Source organism: Sinohyriopsis cumingii, chromosome 6, assembly GCF_028554795.1.
Source record: "Sinohyriopsis cumingii isolate HCF-2022 chromosome 6, ASM2855479v2, whole genome shotgun sequence".
NCBI lineage: Eukaryota > Metazoa > Mollusca > Bivalvia > Unionida > Unionidae > Sinohyriopsis > Sinohyriopsis cumingii.
In genome coordinates, this window is record NC_142966.1 from 33613823 (window position 1) to 33621777 (window position 7955).

The following is a 7955-nucleotide window of genomic DNA, read 5'->3' on the forward strand; positions in this document are numbered from 1 at the left end:
AGAACAAGATGTGCATTCATTATTTAGGGGAAGCTACCTTCAGAAACATTTGGTTAAAATATAATAAGTATAAATAATCATGGATTGTTTTATTGTGATTCAACAAAATGCTGTTAGCACATCACTACGAAACAGGCCACCACAAGCACATACACACTTCTAGCTTTAGATCTTTTAAAATATCACTACAGTTGATTCAGAACTTTAAATATTCGATATTATGTTAGAAATTCCCTGATTATTTTGGATTTAATTCTCAATACGGTAGGTTCCTTTTTCACATTTTCACATTGTATTCTAGGGAAATAAACTTTTATGGTCCCATTGTTTTCCATTTATTATTTTAAGTCCATCAAGTCGTAGTAGTATGTATGTATGTATGTATGTATGTATGTATGCATGCATGTATGAATGCATTTTCTCTTCAACTGTACGAATAACGAGTTATGTTGTTTATTTTAGGTTTCAATTTCGCTGTCAATAAATCTGCTTATCAGTCGTCAACAACGACCTGGAGCGGTTTCAGCTGGACGGCTGATAAGGCTTTGAATTTATCTTTGACTGACTGTCTAAATGTATGTATGTATGTATGTATGTAAATATGTATGTATGTATGTATGTATGTATGTCTGTCTGTACGTACGTACGTACGTACGTATGTATGTATGTATATATGTATGTATGTATTTTTCATCAATTTTACGAATAACGAGTTCTGTTGTTTGTTTTAGGTTTCAAGAATTTCGCTGTCAATAAATCTGCGTATCAGTCGTCAACATTGACATACAACAATTTCAACTGGACGGCTGATACGGCTGTAGATGGTAATACAGATGGAATAAATCCTAATGTATACAGGACCTGTAGTGCAACAGAAATTCGTTTGGACAACCATACATGGGAGGTGGATATTGGCTTCATGATTATTGTAAAAACAATCATGGTTTATGAAAGAAGTGATGGTAGTAAGTTTCCTTCGTTATTAGAATGCACGTGCACCTTCTCTTGTTTCAATGACATCTTCTCTTGTTTCAATAACTATTTTGACACGGCTTTAGCAAACATAATATTAAGCCCTAAAATTAAATCGAACATAAGAAGGTACCGACATTCATGTCGTAGTTTCACATACCCTCATTTGTCTTACTATGGTAAATATCATAATTACAATACATCTTTTCCAATGTATATGTATCAATATATATATATATATATATATATATATATATATATATATATATATATATATATATATATATATATATATATATATATATAGATAGATAGATAAATAGATAATAATAAGTGAAGATAAAAAACAGTGAAACAATAAATATACACTCTTTGGGCAGACATGGGTATGCATGTTACTTGTCTCATACAAGATTCCGTAGTCTTAACGCCCTGCATCAGATTTATGTATAAGCAGTGAGAACATGTCAAATGTCTTTGTCAATGTATATGTATCAATAAATATATATAGATAATAATAAATGAAGATAACAAACAGTGAAACAATAAATATACACTTTGTGCAGACATGGGTATGCCTATTACTTGTCTCATACAGGATTCCACCGTCTGAAAGACCTATATCAGATTTATGTATAAGCAGTGAGAAAATGTCATTAAAAGAAACATTTGCATATAACTCAACGTTGCCTATGCTTATATGTGTTATAGTAGCCATATACATTGAAAAACATCTGAATAATGATTCTAAAATGACTATTTCTACTTTAGGTGACCAACTTTCTGGTTTTAAGGTATTCATCGGCAATGCTACGAAGCCATGGACTGCGAATCAACCGTTAGAAGAAGTGCAGCCCGTCAACAATCCACACACATTTAGAGTTAATGATTCTTTAGCCCGGTTTATATCAGTGATACGACAAAACAAAAACATCCTTACTATTTGTGAGGTCGTAGTCGATGGTGGTAAGTGTATTGCCATGGACATGCACAAAATTCTATTTTTATTGATAATGGAATGACAAAACACTTAATGATCTGAATTCCGCTCGTCGTTGTTCGAATAATCCATTTCAATGAAAATGTCATTTATTCAACGTGGATGTGATTTACCGCTTTCTCTATCTTCTGGGTCTAGCATCACTCAAGATACACGTGGGGTTTAAAGAGGCTACATTTTATTAAAACTTCGTCTTTAGTTCAAAGGTGAAACAACAAATCTTAACAATCATTCACATTGACGGTAGAGTTCGGTGTATAATGTTTGCCAAACACTGATGCCCGTAACATCGCTACGACTCTAGGTCATAATTAAGACACAGAAATAAGAAAAACCAATACTATAAGTAAAATGAACAAGTCATTGTTTTTTTTTTTAACCTCCCAAATAATCCTAAGTGTCTTACCACAAGTTCAACATTAAAGAATAGTTCAATAATTTACAATAGTCGCAATTGTTCTGATATACTACGCTAATGCAATGCATAATGACTTCGAACGAGTACAACATAATTCAAAAGTAATGCGAAAATACAAATTCAATGAGCTCTTAGTAATTACATGAGTGAATTTTTTTATTTAAAAAAACTCCTCACGAATTATATCTCGATACGGTCATAAACTCTAATGACAAATGGATTCCAGGGAATGAATTAATTAATTATTCGTGTTTTAAGTCCCTATTTATAAATATTTTCACTTGATGTAGATGTGAGTCATTCCAATCGAAAACTTCAATGAATTCGCAAACACGCCGGGCCAAAAATGTTCCGAACACAAACGTTGTGCCAACATCACTCTTCAGTTCATTTTGAATGATCCTATGTTTTGTATATGAAGGAGAAATACTACTTTTTGGACCGAACCACTTTTATTATATCTGACGTGTCTTAAGATCGAGAGCATCAAAACATTGAGGCATCTAACGAATTGCAATGTGCCGTCTGTTTCAAAGGACGTTTTCAAAGCAATGATGCGAAACCGATTATTATTGACTTGATTTATAAAGGAGATTGATAAATATGACATCCACGAAAGTAAATTAGTAGAACGTGTCATAGTATCTCGTCTTGAAAATATGTTAAAATTTACAAATTCTCTTTAGACTTAAAAGTTCGTGTGCTACACATTCTTGATAAATATCGACTATCCTTCCATAGTTAAAAATGTTTGTTACAAATTCCCTTGTCAGAACTCGGATATTTTATTCACAAGGAGGATCATTAAATCTAATGAGCTCTCTTTTATGTTGATCAGACTTTTTAAAGGAAATTTTAAACGATTACAGTATCATAACTTCTGAACTTGTAAAATGAATTTCAGAGTGTCGTGTACTTGCTGAAACATACAATTGGTATTTCTTCACTTCTCATCTAATATTTCTTCTCGTTATCATGACAATTCAATGACATAATGGGTCGATGAAAGATTTAAATTTGAAAGTGACAACATATATTCGTAAATTTGCGAAGTAAGAATTTGAATTTAGCATTTAATGGAAATAATACATGCTTGCTATCTCTACTGAAGAGGTGAGAAAAATACTTGGCAATGCTAACAATTTCTAATCATACGCTTCAATTGAAATTGCGTACGTGCGCCGCTTAGTGAGAGACACGCATCACATGAGAGATTTATCGGGTTCACTCGGAACAACCTTACAAGTAAAGGAAAAACAACTGTAAAAAACATGCACATATTATTTTTACATTGAATTATGTACGCAATTAGGAGTGACAGGAAGAAGACAGTATATACGTGGATTACAGTCTCATTTTGTCAAGTGAATAATCCTATAACTATGGAAAAGATAAATAAACATACGCAACCAACATTCCATATTGAGAAAATGATAGAAATGCATTTCTTTCTTCTTCAAAATATGATAGTCGCTGTTTTATGTTATTGTCATATAGGGTAGTAGTAACTGGTGCGGGGAAATGGGTAAAGATTTTTGTTGATTTATCATAGATTTTGATTAAAATACAATTTTCTAAATACCAGTATATACTTTGCATGGTGATTCTTCGTTTAGTCCCAATCGAAACTGTTCTTTTATGTCTCAGCAAATTTTTTTAATTATACTTTTCATGGTACTGCAAACAATTACAAAACGTCCAAGGAATTAACATCTTAAAATAAAACTAAATACTGCATCGAAAGCTGCTTACATGGATCCTATATTGTCCTCAAGGCAAAACGCTTTCAACTCGGACTATATTTTGCATTTGCTACTTGTAAGATGAAGTCTCACGATATTCACACACACACACACACACACACACACACACACATATATATATATATATATATATATATATATATATATATATATATATATATATATATCGTATCTTATTCAGGTCTGCATACACATGTATATGGTCCTTGAAATATAACTCGATACAGCTTCCTTTACTCGATTATGATGATATAACTGAAAATTAACAACCTCTTTCTGGAGAAGCATATCATTTGAATGTTGCCATTTCATTCGACAGGCAGTTGTTTATTAATAATTCGTCACGTATTGATACACGTTAGTCGATATATGTAAACCTTGAAATATGTTTGATAGAAACTCTTTTTGTTAGAGTGTCAGAAAGGAACATTTGGAGATGGATGCAATGAAACTTGTGGGCACTGTCCTAACGGAAACGATAATTGTAATAGTACAACCGGACATTGTATAGACGGATGTGAGAGAGGATGGAGTGGTATAACGTGTAAAGATGGCGTGTTGTATTTAAGAAAAGCTTTCCTAAGTTAGTTTTAAATACCGTTGATTCCAGCATACTGTTAAATTAAAGCTAATATGGGGTACCTACTTTCAAGATAATGTTGACGGAAAGCAAAATTATCAAGCATTTTTACGTGTTTATTGTAAAATAAATTTCTCCACAAATTGATTATGGCACAGTTCTTTGTATGTTTTAGTTACAAGCTAAACGTTGCTTAAAGGAGTTCCACATTGTTGGTTCTTCGATGAAAATATTTAAAGGAATTCAGCCTTGGTGGTTCTTAGAAGGAAATGTACCCGAAGCAGTAAATAAAAGTAGCTCAGTTTAAAGTTGATGTTCTTAATATAATAGTAGGACAAGGATGCAAATAAGTAAGTAAAGCAAAAACAACTGTAATAAAACATACACATATTAATTTTACATTGAATTATGTACGCAATTAGGAGTGAGAGGAAGGAGACAGTACATACATATATTACAGTCACAAGTTGTCAAAGTGAATAATAATATAACTATTGAAAAGATAAATAAACATACACATTCAACATTCCATATTGAGAAAATAATAGAAATGAATTTCTTTTTTTCAAACTATGATAGTCGCTGTTTTATGTTATTGTCATATAGGGTAGTAGTGATTGGTGTGGAGAAATGGGAGAAGATTTTTGTTGATTTATCAAAGATTTTGATTAAAATACAATTTTCTCTATACCAGTATATACTTTGCATGCTGATTGTTCGTTTAGTCCCAATCGGACATTTTCTATTAAGTGTTAGCAAATTCTTTTAATTATACTTTTCATGGTACTGCAAAAAGTTATAAAACGTCCAAGGAATTAACATCTTAAAATAAAACTAAATATTGCACTGAAAACTGCTTACATGTATACTATATCGTCCTCAACGCAAATAGTTTTCAACTCGGACTATATTTTGTATTTACTACTCACAAGATGAAGTCTCGGGATATTCCACACACACACACACACTCACTCTCTCTCTCTCTCTCTCTCTCTCTCTCTCTCTCTCTCTCTCTCTCTCACACACACACACACACACACACACACACACACACGTCATTACCTACCTACCTACCTATCTACCTACCTACCTACCTACATGCATGCATACACACATTTCTTTCACTAGTAAGTATTATGAAATTGTTTTTCTTTCACAGGTCCGACAGACAAAACAATATGTGACCTTTGGTGGATGATTTGGCAGGAAAAAAACAGAATGTATTGTCATGCTTACCAATCTTGTTGAAATGGGAAAGGTTTGTCCAACATACATTACTTGATGTTCATTATACTTGAATACCTCCACATGGCGTGAGTTATATTGCAATCAAATGGTTTTTTTTTATTTTTTTATAGAACTAATATATTGTCGAATATTGTATTAAGTTAGGTTCTTAATTTTTTTGATAAACAGATATACAGCTGTACAGAAGAGAACTGATGCCACAGAAATGAAGATGACTGCCATTGATGGCCGATTTTGATATTGAACAGACCATCTTTACTCATGCAAACTGTGGCATTCTACATATTAAAAAATGCTCTTTCTTAAATTTAGCAATCTTTAGAACTAGAAAAGTATGAAGTCGTCTTAAAGTCCCACAATAACAAGAGTCAGACGCGCTTGTGAAAAAATAAAGTGGCGCTGGTACAAAAAAATGAAGAGCATAGTCTTCAGTTAGTCAAAGAGCTAAAGAACACAAAGGTGACTACAAATACAAGAACCGTCATGTCAAAAATAAAATTTGAAAAATAACGGAACACTGCAAAATAAAGTCATAACTCTAAAATGTTATGATTCGTTTAGTTTGATTGCATATGTACCATTTTATAGGGGTGGTGGCGCTATCTGCAAAAATGGTTGCTGGTGTTGGTGACCAGTCAGAACAGCCAGAGAGATAATCCAGCTATTGAAAAACAGCCAGAATGGCTGCAACGCGAAGACATTCCAGAAGCAGTTTAAAAAAAAAACAGGAAAAGCTACTACCACTTCCTGATCTGCTTTGTTATGTTGAGTATATAGCCAACATTCTTGGAGCAGCCCTTGAACATGTTTGAGAACTGACGCAATAAGACAGGCTATCCCTAACTGCGTTTGATTGAAAGATCAGGAAAATATGCGGTGAACATTGTAAAGAAGCCCCTCCTCCAAAAGCCCTTGAAATAGATGCATATTTTCATGAGTGATTTTATGGCTTAGCAACACGCAAGAAAAACAGAGAAACATATACAGAAAGTCTGTTTATGCTGATGAGAGACAAGTCATTTGGCGAGTTTTGAGCACGTTTTGCAAATACACTTGTCACATACCGCTAAATGTATATATTAATGAACTAGCGGCGGCTATCACAAATCTTGAATCAAGATCTGACGGTAGAAATAACACTTCCTGGTGGCAACGCTTGGCACTCCAAGAGCAGAAACACACTTCGTAGAAAGATTCGTAAAGGATGATCACATTTTCATTCAAAATACGACATGCTGTAACATACGGACGAATACTTAATCAAAAACACAGTCTTCTAAGCAACCACAGTCAGATGACGTAGAAATTATAAAAATAGCATAATCACACTATTACATTTTTAAGTAGGCAGAAGGGTCTGAAAAATCTCTTCCTCTGACGGAACTTTACTATCGTAACAAAAACGTATTCGGACGGGTTCAAGGTTACATTTGTTGTGGCATCAGAAATATTTACTGGATACTTCAACAAGTCAGAGATTACAAAAGAGCAAGTTAATGAGCTTGGAAATGGTCAAGGTTCATTCATAGCATTTCACCACCGAACAACTAAAGGGACCGATCTAAACTTTTATGAGCCGCTGATGAGCATGCTTGCTTCAAAACAGCTGCAAGAATAGCCTTCCATTCTTGAAGAAGAATTTCCCCCCGAGGATGATGAAATAATTAACTAGCTTTATCGTATACGCTGTGCGATATCATTTACTGCAATCACATTCGTGAAGACATGACGCTAAAGGACAATGAAATGGCTTATTGGTTCGAATTTCTTGCAAGCAATTTCGTATTTCTTCTGTCCGCAGTTTAATGTGTGCTAACTATTGTTGAATAAATAAAACAAGAACAAACAATTCACAATTAACAAAAAGCCCAAGTGTTAGTATAAGTATACCATGTACATAAAAATCCTTAATTAGATCAAAACTTGTTAACCGGGACTATTTGCTGCATCGTAGACCTCGTTTAAGAACCGCTC